This window comes from Neophocaena asiaeorientalis, unplaced genomic scaffold, assembly GCF_003031525.2.
Source record: "Neophocaena asiaeorientalis asiaeorientalis breed wild unplaced genomic scaffold, Neophocaena_asiaeorientalis_V1.1 scaffold129, whole genome shotgun sequence".
Classification (NCBI taxonomy): Eukaryota; Metazoa; Chordata; class Mammalia; order Artiodactyla; family Phocoenidae; genus Neophocaena; species Neophocaena asiaeorientalis.
The window spans coordinates 2761918-2775185 of NW_020172446.1; the positions used below are offsets into that span (position 1 = coordinate 2761918).

Genomic DNA, 13268 nt, shown 5'->3' on the forward strand with positions numbered 1-13268 from the left:
TATTAGCCATTTGTACATCTTATTAGCCATTTGTACATCTTATTAGCCATTTGTACATCTTATTAGCCATTTGTACATCTTATTAGCCATTTGTACATCTTATTAGCCATTTGTATATCTTATTAGCCATTTGTACATCTTATTAGCCATTTGTACATCCTATTAGCCATTTGTACATCTTTTTTGGAGAAATGTCTATTCAGAGCCTTTATCCACTTTTTTGTTGTTGTTGTTGTTGTTGCGGTTACGCGGCCCCCTCACTGCTGTGGCCTCTCCTGTTGCGGAGCACAGGCTCCGGACGCGCAGGCTCAGCGGCCATGGCTCACGGGCCCAGCCACTCCGCGGCATGTGGGATCTTCCCGGACCTGGGCACGAACCCGTGTCCCCTGCATCGGCAGGAGGGGGCCCAGCCACACATTGGGTATTTTTTTTTTATTGTAGATTGTAAGAGTTCTTTACATATTCTAGTGGGGGGGGTCTTATTTTAATCTTTTTGAAATTACTGTTTTCTCAGTCATATGCATACTTACTAGAGCAGTAACATGTTTGAATAAAGAATACAAATAGATGGGTTTATCAGGATGTTAAAGTGTTTGCAACCTGGTGCAACATTATGGGAGCCCTAGAGACCCCTGGAATACAGGAGATCCAAATAGCAACTTCAAAAGAATCTGTTCAATCTCAGTAAAGATATTTCCTTTGTGTGTTTCTGTGCTTTCCTTGAATGGAAGGAAATAGAACTGTTCTACCACCTCAAGTCCACATCCCCAAGGGGAAATGACTCTTAAGGCAACAGCAGAATAGAGGCTATGGGACATTCCACCATGCAACGGACATCACGATCTAGAAAAGCTTTCATTATTTCAGGCCTTCTCATTTCATTTCAATAAACATTTAATGAGGATTTCTTATATGTCACAAATAGAGATACGAAGATGAATAAGTCATGGAGAGAGAAATGGACACAAACAAAAGATTTTTCAATACTGAGTGAACAGACATTGTCCAAAGCATGCTGGGAGTGTGGAGGAAGGGGCAATTCCCTTCGTCAAGAAGGGGTACTGGTGAGAAGGGAGATTGGGAATTATGGTAGCTTCACGGAGGAGATGATGTTCAAGCTGGTCTTGAAGAGTGAGTATGAGCTTGTCAGGTGAACAAGGAGAGTTAATAGCACGTGCAAGACCATAGAGGCATAGCAGAGCATGGTGAACTCCTCCTGTGCCTTTATAATGAATGGCTTTTGGATGAATCCATGAATTCCTATAGGGGAGTTTGATTCCAGCCCATCTTTAGGTTCAGAGTGGACGTGTTGAACAGAAGGTTAAGTCTAGGGAAGAGAGTTCACCCCAATGCAGGATGGGGCTGTCTGAGAGTTCAGCCTGATTCCTTAGTTTTTAAGGTCCAAGCTGGGTTGGATCCAGCCCATAAACAAACTCTCAGATGGAGTATCATTCTATCTCCTGCGAAAAAGTCAGGGAGAGGCGCCTCTAACCGCAGAGAGGGGTGGGTATGGCACCATAAAGGCGATTGGTGAGTGGGGAAGGGGGTGACTCAGAAGACACACTGTGTTTGTTCTACACCTGTTTGTCCTTATATCTAACCTAGTGTCTACAGACTTATAATGGGTAACTAAATCAATGACGTCAAAGCTGGACTCTTGGTGTAAAACAGGTACTTTTCTTCAGTCTTAAGTGCCAAAACACATTCCATTGCCCCTGGACCCTTGTCCTCAGGAAGCTGGTAGGAGGCCAATCACAGTTTTCCAAGAAGCTCCAGGTGAGCTGCCAGCTGGCTGTGAATTTAGTCCCTGCTGCCCTTGTCTGGATTTGACCTGCTGCCCTAGGTGTGTGTTGCAGTGTGAGAGCCTGGTGTGTCGGTCAGGAAGCTTCCTGATGTAAGTCACTGAAAGCTCAACTCAGAATTGCTTCAACAATAATGAAAAGTATATTCACAGAACAAGCATTCTGGAAGTCGGGTGGCTTCAGAGTTGGTGAACTTACCAGTCAAATTGGGTCATCAAGGACTTAAGTTCTTGCCATTTCATCTTCAGTGTACTGGCCTGTCCCCTTCAATATCATAGGTCAGCTCCCCTCATGGTCCTAAGATGGCTGCTGCAGCTCTGTGCTTCACACTGCAGGTATCAATGCCTAGCATTAGAAAACGTCTAATTCTCGCCATTCACCTCTCTTTAGGAGCAAAGTCCTCTTTTTTAGGACTTTCCCAAAGGTCCCCAGCAGACTTTCTCTCACATCTTAATGCCTATAATGACTTCACATACCCTTGCCTATCAATGACAGGCAAAGGGAGCAGACAACTGTGATTTGCTTAGAGTCTGACCAATCAGGATTCAGCCCCTGGGGCTTGAGAGGAGGCCAACCTCCCTTGAAGCTACCACCACCTTATACCCAATTAAAGCTGAGGTCTGTTGGGTAAGCAATTAACAATGCTTGCCACACACAGGTCTCTGGTGGGCATTGCACATGCTTTATAGGTTTTTTGAGGAGGACAAACTCTTCCATTGGAGATTTTATCTGCATAAAGTAAATCTATTTTACTTCTACAAGTTCTGTTTTATTCATTTTCAACAGCCCTTGCTTGTTACTCAGACTTCTAAGTGTCCCAGTTTGAACGTCCCAGCTCTGATAATGTCAATATCAGGTGTTTTTACAAGTCTGATTCTGCATTTGTGTCCTGTAGGCTACCATTTGTGATGCCTTGTTTCCTTATGTGTTTATTGATTTTTCTCAATTTTCTTCTAATTTATCTAGAGAAATTCTTTGAGCCCAAACCTAAAAGTGGATTTTTTCAGAAAGAATCTGTGCTTGTTTCTGTCGGGCACTGGAGAACACTGTCTGCCAAAGACCCCTGTACATCCTCAGTTTGGGGTTTTAAAGTTCAGGCTGCATCCCTGGGTGAGAACCAGCTTGGGTCTCAGATTTCTTGGGGATGGGCTTAGGGAAGGAGTTCCCCACTGTCCTCAGTGCCAAGATTTAAGACAGGCTATTTTCCGTGTAGACTGCTGGGAGCAGGGTGGCATTCTTAATTCATCTTTACCATGAGGGTGTGGACATTTGGAACCCCCTATTTGTGAGGGGCTCTGTTACTAAAATCCTCACATTCTGCAGGCCCCAGAGCCTCGCTAGGTCATGGAGTCAGTCAAGTTCACCAGATCTGGCAAAGCCCTCAGGGTCAAAGCTGCCTTCATTGCTCTTCTCTGCTCCTAGCCTGAGGATTTCTAGCTTTCTGGACACTTTCAGATACCTTCCAGATGGTACTGTTGCTATTTCATTATGGTAACTGACTGCTCAGTGGGAGAGTCAGTAGTTAGCTAGTCTGCCATGTTACCAGACACACAAGCTATTTTTCTAATTCTAAATTCATATTCATCGGTTAACAAAAACTGTGAAAGAAAGATTTAAGGCGAAGGAGCCCTTTGGAAAACTCAATTTTCTCTTTTTAAAAATGTGTATTTTTAACAGGCGATTGGTCCACATAGTACAACACTCAAAAGGTCCCATAGGACATTTAGTCTATTTGGACATTAAAGTTTCCTTCCCACCATCCCCTTGCCCAGCAGCCCCTCATTTCCCTCATCTTCCAGAGACAGTCTATACACATATAGAAATTACACATATCCTTCCCCTACTCCAACCCCTTTGTTTTAAAGAATGCAAATGATGGCAGGTTATTTTTCACCGAACAATATATCTTGGAAATTGTTCCCAACTACTACATAAAGAGCTTTTTCATCCTATTCTGTTATATGGATAGTATAACCTACTTAAGCAGTCCTCTATTTTTAGACATTTAGGTTGTTCCCAGGCTTCTAAACAGTATGACAATGAATAACCTGTGGCATATATCATTTTATGCTTCATGAATATATCTGTAGGATAAATTCATGAAGGGGAATTGCTGAGTCAAAGGGCAGGTGCGTTGGTAATTTTGATAGAGATTACCATATCATTCTCTATAATGGTTGTAACAATTTGTACTTAATTCCAACATCAACATATAACGTGTGCTATTGATCTTTGTCAAGCTGATAGGTTAAATAAAGTATCTAATAAACAAGAAACAAGCTTCTTGGCATCCTAGAGAAGTAACTAGTAGGCAGGAGGCCTGAGAAAATACTGTGACCCCTGCTGACCCAGAAAACAACTCCATCAAATCAACTCCTGGGATTTCCAAATAGACAATAGACTGGATTAAAAATTGGAAGTATTGGGGACTTCCCTGGCAGTCCAGTGGTCAAGACTCCGCGCTTCCACCGCAGCGGGTGCGCGTACAACCCCTGGTCAGGGGAACTAAGATCCTGCATGCCTCACAACGCAGCACGTCCAAAAAAAGAAAGAAAGAAAAGGAAGTAGCAAAGAATTTTGGCAAAGAATTCTCTCTGACTTAGTCAAATAGAAGATTAAAAAAAAAAATTCTAGTCTTCCTTCCTAAAACAAGTTCTAAGAAAAACCCCTAAACATCCAAAGTCAACTAAGTACAGAAAGTTTAAGGCAAAGGAATTTCCCTGTGTCCCGCCAGGAAGAGGAATGTTTATAATCTCTGCACTGGCTATCATAGTTACCCAAAGAATTAGCTTCCTTTGTTTTAATTTCTATTAGGTGGGAGAGCATAAGGGATTTTCTAGACCACGGCTATCCCAGCAGAATTTTCTGTGATGATGGAAATGTTTCATATCTAAGCCATCGATATGGAAGCCACTAGCCATGTCTGACTATTGAGTCCTTGAAATGTGGCTGGTGTGACTGAGGCATTGAATTTTTAATTTTATTAAATTTTACTTAATTTAAATGTAAATAGCCATGTGTGGTTAGCGGCTACCATCTTGGACTACACAGTTCTGGGGAGACAAGTTTAGAGCTTTCTTTTGCTAAGAGAGATGCCCATTTCTTACTGGGTCAGGATACTCCAGATTGCAACATCGGGACATAACTGGGGTTGTCTTCTAAACTTTACTCCAGATTTCTCTTCTCTGCTCAGGGCCTACTTTCCCCTCAACTTGTTGAACTTCTAGCCCTTCTCCTCAGACTCTCCCCACATCATGCCCCTTCTGATCTGCTCCAACCCCTCCCAATGCAGGTTCCTTTTCTTATCTCTCCATCTTCTTGTTCACCAGTCATCTTGGCTATGCCTAGAAGGCTTCCTCTTCAAAGCCAGACATGCTCTGCGAGATATGTTCTTGAACAAAGACATTTCAGTCCCTGTGAGAAATTATGTATTCAGCGCATAAGGGAATATTCCGTCCTCCTCAGCACGCTACACTTCACCTTACTCAACAGCGTGGTTTTCCTCATGAGTGCTATGTTCCCTTCCCTTTACGATACAAGAGGTTTTCATGGTTCCCATGTTGGTTTTTTTCTACCTTTTGAGCTTTGAAAATGGAGAGATTTATCTAAATGTCCTATAAGACCCTGAAATGAGTAAAGTGATTCTCTTGGGATCCCATCACTCTCTCCCCCCACCTCCCCACCCCTCCCAGATGCAGCTTTGAGGCTCCGCTTAATTTGAAAGCCTCTTTGATTCTCAGCCTAAGGGTAGAAGGAAGGGCTCCAGGGCTATAAACTGATGGGCAGAGATTTTGATTCTAGGTGTTTGATGATGCATCTCTGCCAGCTTTCTCTGATGGGTGTGTGACAAGCCTGGGCGCCCCAGGCCCCAGGTAGAATCTAGCCTATTGCTGTGGCCACCAGCTCAGGAAGGCACTCCCTCCACCTTCTTTATGAGGTAGTCACTTGTAACCTTGGGCCTCACACACAACTGTTTTTTTAAAGGTAAAAGAGATTGCAAGTGGAGTGATGACTTAGGGCCAATTTTTACCTTTCATTTTCTGTTCCTTCTAATTAGGAGAGTCAGTGGGATCCAGGATCTCCAATTATTGCAGGACTCTGCTTCCTGAAGGGAAAAAGAGTCAAGGTCAAGGTGTTTTTCCTTCAATGCAGACTATCTGCTGTAATCCAGTAGAAATTCTTCAATGATATCCTTTTCTAGCTCTGGTACTGATGCTCTCTTACTCGTGTTTTATTCCTTTCTTTCAGGAACTGGGGTTGCAAGGTGGTATGGAATTAGATGTTAGCCTTCAAAGTCACCATCTTATCCAAAAGCACTAATAATTTCTTTCTTTCTTTCTCTAATTCATAGAAAAGCTCTTTAAGTTTAAATCAGATATTCATAACATTTTGAGTTTTGACCATGTCTGGAGAAAGGGCCTACTCAAATAAATATACTATCAAAACCTAACTGCTATAGCACACAGGGAGACAGGATAGCATTGCCTCTATTTTCAAGATAATCTTTGGATTTCTTTACTCCTGTTCTGTTAGGGGGAAAAAAATGGGTTTAGAGAAATCTGAACAGTTCCCAAAAATAATAACCAGTTGAAAATTCCTTTTGCTACAGTTTTCTCAGGAAGCCGAGCAAGGCTTTCCATTTCCTAGCAGGTCCCTCGAAGGTCAAAAGAACAGGGAATGTTTGCAAAGGCATCTTGTTTGCTTTTGTTCCCACCAGCACTTATATCCCCTGGGAACACCAGACTCTAATAAGCAAAATAATCTAAGGAGAGGAAGAAGTAGCAGGCACCTTTTAGATGGGATGCACTGCAGTCAGAACATCGACCTGGAGATGGCTTTGCACCATATTGGTATTTTGAACTTGGAAAAGTTCCATCTGTTTGGTAAATGCATAGATTATTTTTCATTTTACCTATTGACCCCCTTCATTTAAAATATAAAAATAGTTAACAAGATTTAACTAAATTTTCAAAACCCAATATACATTTTAGCTTGATGTAAGTAATTTCCATTTAAAATTTTGATATTTATTAAATATAATTGTATTGCCTTTTAATTCTAATAGCTAACATTAAGTATTTTAGAAGTAAAATAAGGGACTTCCCTGGTGGCGCAGTGGTTAAGAATCCACCTGCCAGTGCCCGGGACATGGGTTCGAGCCCTGGTCCAGGAAGAGTCCCACATGCCGTGGAGCAACTGAGCCCGTATGCCATGACTACTGAGCCCACGTGCCACAACGACTGAAGCCCGTGTGCCTAGAGCCCACACTCTGCAACAAGAGAAGCCACGGCAATGAGAAGCCCACACACCGCAACGAAGACCCAACGCAGCCAAAAGTAAATAAATAAATAAGAGCTGTGAAAGTTTATGAAAAGTAATTATTTTGATTTTATACTTCATCTATTTATTTTATTTTTATTTTTTATTTTTGGCCACGCCACACAGCATGTGAGATCTTAATTCCCTGACCAGGGATCGAACCAGTGCCCCCTGCAATGGAAGCACACAGAGCCCTAACCATTGGACTGCCAGGGAATTCCCCTTAATTTATATTTTGATAAACTGTATTCAAATTTTTTACACTTTGGATACAATAAGAACATATTTTTTTAATCCTTTAGGTCATTACTGTCAACAGAACACAACTATGTGAAAAATGTTAATTATCACGATTTTGTTATAACTTTGCTGAAATGAAGGTACAAAGTACAAAAAATAAACTTCATGAAATAAATATAGAATAACTTACAAAGTATGCTTGCTTTATTTCATTACTCTCCCAAACATCCCTGACCCATCAACTGAACAGCAAGACAAGAGTTCCAACAGTTATTCTTGGTAACCTTTGATAATTTACTGATTTGGGCATATAAACCTATAGCTTTACATGTATTTTTGAATATTGTCATTTCAAAGATACAGTTGTCAAGACTGGAGAGTGGAACACATTTTATTTAGCAGTATGTTCACCTGATCTATGATTTTTAACATTTAGGCATAGGGTGTGTGGGCCTCTGTGAGTGCATTAGTCCCAGGGCCTGCAAATGTCAGGGGTGACTCTAATCAGAGCTTCCCCAGGGATCATGGTGCGATCTTCTGCACTCAGCTTATCTCTTGAGGAGGAGTTCTTCTAGAATTCTAAGAAATATCATTCCTTCTACCACCTTACACCTAAAAGATGATTTATTTCAAGTCTCTTGACCATCAGGTTCTAGCTGTCACATAATTTGCCTTTTCAGTGCGATGCTCTCCTACTGAACCAAGGCTGGGGCCTTCCAAACAACAAATTAAGAAAAAAACCCAGTAAGAACGAAAGAGCTGGAAACAGGCTGAGTTCTGTGACACCTTGCTATTTCAAGTGAGGTCCTGGGAGCAGAAGCATTGGTGCTCCCTGGAAGCTTGTTCGAAATGCAAAATCTCAGGTCCCACCCCAGACTGACTGAATAAGAGTATATGCATTTTAATCCCCAGTTCATGGGTATGCCCATTAGGGTGTGAGAAGAACTTCTCTAACTCCAGACTGAGACAATTGGAGCAAAGGTGAGGAAGAGGGGGAGGATGGTGACACCGGATCAGCTAGATGCTTGGGGAGGGACACCCATGGGAGTACTTTGTCCTGGGTTTCACTGACAGCAAGGGCACTCGGGTAGCAGCATAGGAACCCAACGTGATGACTGGGCCACTGGGCTCCAGAGTGGGGAGGATATACCAAAAGACATTTTAGGATGTCTGCCCACGCACTCTCTCTTCTGGGGGACTGCTGTCCCTAGATCCGGTTGCACTGGAGTGATCGTGCCATAAACCGTGTGATCCTGAGCCCCCTGGTTATAACCCATATAATCAGAGATACATCTCAGGTCCAAAGGCAGCTAATTCATGGTCTGGTCAGTGACATGACTTGTGGCCTAGCTGGAATATATAAGCTAGGCCATCAGATTCCTCCCTGGAGGGTTTAGGTTGGTTAAGGGCGGGGAGGTAGGCGTTCTGGCAAGTTATAAAGAATTAAGGTTGGGTGGCCCTAACAGGCGATGTGCAGGCCTAAAGTATGAGGCAATGGTGACACTGACTAAGCAGAGGAAGTTGGCCAGAAAAGAAAGTGGGAGAGGAATGGAGGAGATATGCACACATGCAAGGGGGTGGGGGGCAGCTGAGAAAGAGAAGGAGGTGAGAGAGCAGCCTCAGTTGCTGCCCTTCCTCTGACCCATGTTTCGTTTTTCCAGGTATAAGTCTTTGATTCTAGCAACCAACAGACCCTTGACTAGAAGAGTAGGTGAATTAATTCCTAATAGTCTAAACCTGAGTAAGCTGAGGCTATTGAACTATAATCCATCTATTAGAGTTGGCTCAGAAATTGGAAAGAGTGAAAAGAGTGAACTGTGGTGGGAAGACATTGACCTCTGAGGACTGACATCTGGGTGTCTGGGCACTCAGTTTAGTACTCGTGTAGCCTAGAGATTACAACAGCGTGTCTTATTTGCCGTTACTTGGTTTGTCTGTTTTTCAAAATTGGAGGAAAATGTTCAAAAGTCCAACAGAAAGCTCAGATTAGGGATATTGCTGGTTAAGTACTTCTTTTGAGCTTGGATTATCCATATCATTTTTGTTAATAAGGTCTTAATATTTGAACATGTTAGAGGAGATTAATTAGGGAGAATTAAAATAATACTTCTGTAGCAGTCTTGGCTTGAACCTAACTGTGTCCACCACTGGGCTATTTAGACATACGTGGCCACGGGGGTGGGATAGTGCAAGTAGGGGCTCTGAAGGAGTCTGTTCTTGGGGCTCCATTTGTACAGAGTTGTTGAAGAAGGAGCATGACCTTTGCCCATGCCAGCAGAGGGGGTCTTGGGAGGGGAGTCAACACTGCCCTCTGAGCACTAGGGAGAGCGGGGCTTCCAAAGATGCTGAAAGAGCTGTTGTCCCTAAGAAATCTGAAACATCAGGGCACCAACCTCATTGTTCTGATGTCTGGGTGACATTGAAATGTGACAAAAAATGGTGGAGGGGTTCCCCCACTTTAGCAGCAGAGCCTCACGTGGGCCTCTGGGCACTGAGGGCAGCAGTATGACTCAGACACCCCAAGCCTGCTGGGCGAGCTACATTCTGTTTTAAGTTGGCTCTTACGTGTCACATGACCTTGCTTTGTTCATAGTCTACACCAGGGGTCCCAAGCCCCCAGGCCTCGGACCAGTACCGGTCCGTGGCCTGTTAGGAACTGGGTCGCACAGCGGGAGGTGAGCGGTAGGTAAGCAAGCGGAGCTTCCTCTGCCGCTCCCCGTCACTCCCCATCGCTAGCATTACCGCCTGAACCATCCCCCCTCGCCCTCCGACCATAGAAAAATTGTCTTCCACGAAACTGCTCCCTGGTGCCAAAAAGGTTGGGGACCACTGGTCTACACCTTTAAACTCTTGCCCAACACCTGTTTTTTGTTGTTGCTGTTTTCAACTCCTGATGTCATGCATATCCCAAATCTTTACTTGTCTACTTGTGTCCGACAGGACTTACTATTGTGATCTCTTATCTGTTCTCCCCACTGCCATTTTTGCTCTCCTACATTCCATGTTCAGCAGAATAGCCAGCAGGAACTTTTACAAATGGAAACGTTCTCTTAATATTCCAATGTCTTCCCGTCATCCTTAGCATAAACCAAACCCCTCACCCGTGTAGTCTGGCCCCTCCCCATCAGACATCACCTGCTTCTGCTCTCCTCGCTGGTTTCACTCCACCCCTGTGGACTTTCTCAAACACCTTTGAGCTCCTCAGAGCATTTGTGGAAACTGGTCCTGCTGCTTGGGGCTCCTTCTTCTGTCAACTCAAATGCTACCTCTATTGCTAAGCCTTTCTTGACCCCTCTGTCTAAGATGGTTAGCTCTCTGCTGAAGCCACTTTCTATTATCTCCTTGTGTTTATGTTTTCATTGAATGTGTCACTATCTAGAATTTCCATGTGTCTGTTTCTTGTTTGTTTATTGCCTTACTCCCTCCGGTACAATGAAAGCTTCGTGATAGCAGAGCCCTCATCTGGCTCATCCGCTGCTATATTGCCAGCACCCAGAACAGTTTCGGGGACACAGCCGGTGCTCAGTAAATAGGCATGGAAAGCACAATTTAACTCCCTCCTATGTCTGATCTCCCACTGGTTGCTTAGATCACATGCCTACATTTGCTCCTCTGGCTGTGGAGGTTCCCCTTTTATACCTGCTTATACCTCTTATACCTGCTTCTGGCAGTTCTGATAAACTACTCAGATCAAGCCTCATCCCTGGAATTTTCTCTAGTCCCGGAAGAGGAAAGCTAATGGGTGGTTGACTCTGTGCGTTTAGAGTTTTGTTGTTTGAAATTATTCCTATTCCACACCCACTTGACTGCAGAGAAATCCTTTCTACCAGTACTTTGCTCTGTCTTGCACTTCTCTGCATGTTGACTCTTTTCTAAGATAGCAGACCTGCTTACTGGCAGCACCTGGGCCTCACATCCGAAGAGGTCCCCACCAGCCAGATGCTGGTTCTCTCTCCTAAGTTCCCATTTGAAAACTCCTGCGGGAGGACTAGCCTGACTTGTGTCATGTGCCCACCCTGCATCAGCCAGCTGTGACAGGTGGACTGAGTCCCACAGCCCAGGCATGACCACTGGGGTCCACTCCTGAGTCTCAGGGCTATTCTTGGAGAAGGGAAGCTTGTTGTGAGCTGGGAATCTACCCCAATCTCTGTCTCTTACAGTGGCCCTCCACCCTTGGCTGACAGGACTCACAGTGGATATCTGACACAAACTGAGCCAGTAAGAATCCCTCTCTTAGAATTTTGAATAATAAATTAGTGTAGGGTCAATCAACTTTGTTGAGGCATAATTTACGTACAGTAAAACACACCCAACTTAAATTCAAAGAGTTGTGACAAATGTACACGCCCATGAAATTACCACCGTAATCAAGATATAGAATATTTAAATTATCCCTCAAAGTTCCCTCATGCCCCTTTGTAATCAACTCCTTCAAACCATACCTAGGCAAACACTCATCTATTTTCTGCCGCTACAGATGAGTTGGGCCTTTCCCAACTCCTCTGTACAAACGGGATCACACAGCACGTATTCCTCTGCGCCTGGGTTCTATCATTTGGCACAATGCCTGTGAGATTTCTGCATGTTGCCCCATCTATCGGTAATTTGTAGAACACCCAGTTTTGGTCACAAAGTAACAACCGATCAACAGACAGAGAGGAAAGAAGCCAAGATACGGAGGGAAGTAGAGACGGAAGGCCACAGGGTCTAGAAGGACTAGAGAGTAAACTCAGAGCCTGGTTCTAAAACAAAAACTTTAAAAACCACCACCACTACCCAGGAAAGTACAATACTATCCCATTTATCAAAACAAAGGGGAGGAAAAACAAGTCCATATATGAGTGTACTTGTCTAGGCAAAGGCTGGAAAGATACATACAAAGGGGTTAATTGTGGTTATCTCCGGGTGGTGGGATTATGGGTCTTTAAAAATATTATTTTTGCTTAACTAAATTTTAAAGTTTCTACAATCAACAAGGGTTATTTTTACTTTAAGGGGAAAAAGTATCTTTATTTTCAAACGTGCAGCTTTTAAAATCAGGCCGGGAAACTTCTCAAATGCTTGACATTTTTTAATGATGCAAAATGTTCCTAGCTACATTTCAAACCTCTGATGTGGAAGTTACAGCTCTGCTGCAGTTGTTTAAAAGCAAAACTTCTGAAATAGGATCATTTCTGACGAATTATTCACTAAGCTCGGTTATGTTGAAGGTCCTCTTAAGTCCTCTCAAATTCTAACTGTTCTATTTGTGGGCTAAAACCTTAACTCAGCTGTCCTTGTGATCCTTGAGCCTGTGGTCAAGTGGAAAGGATTGTACTTCCATCATTCTCAGAATGTGGGCCAGCAGAATCACTTGGGGTGGTTATAAAAATGCAGATTCCTGAACTGCACCCCAATATATTGACCCACAGTCTTTGGGAGTGGAGTTCAAAGGGTGACTTTTAACAACCCAATTAGGCTATTCTGAGACACACTCAACTTTGAGAGTCAGTGTGTTCATTTCTGACCAAATAAACTTAGTTCCTCCCCTTAAACAGGCTTCGGAGGACTCCCACAACTAACCAGCTGATCTTCACCTCAGCTCTGCCTCTGCTCCCAGGACTAGTCATAACCTCAGGCAGAAGAGAACAGAACTGGTATTGATTCTGTTTTGTTTCAAAGAACTGTGTCCTTTGCTTTCATGTGTTTACTCTCTCGGGAATACAAGCACCACCACCCCTACTCCTGAATCTCGGGCCTTTGTGGCGTTCTTGCTGTCTGGGGACCCCTTAGTGTCTAACTGGTTTGTTGCCTGCTTTCATGGACATCCTGTTATGTCCCAGCCAGGGGGTCTATTGTTTTGCATTACCTGTCTCCTGGGAGATCCTGATAATATTTTATTACTATTATTTTTTGCAGTACGCGGGC

The 13268-nt window shown here is 43.5% G+C and overlaps 1 long non-coding RNA gene across 1 annotated transcript in view; it reads right to left on the reverse strand.

The window, feature by feature from the left end:
• Positions 1 to 2044: 2044 nt before the first annotated feature.
• Positions 2045 to 13268, reverse strand: part of LOC112394466 (uncharacterized) — a 31539-nt gene continuing 20315 nt past the window's right edge. Inside the window, exons 2-3 of the long non-coding RNA XR_003002147.1 lie at positions 5833 to 5907; positions 2045 to 2131 (exon numbers count right to left, since the gene is read on the reverse strand). This is a non-coding gene — a long non-coding RNA (uncharacterized LOC112394466). The remainder of the gene's footprint in view (positions 2132 to 5832; positions 5908 to 13268) is intronic.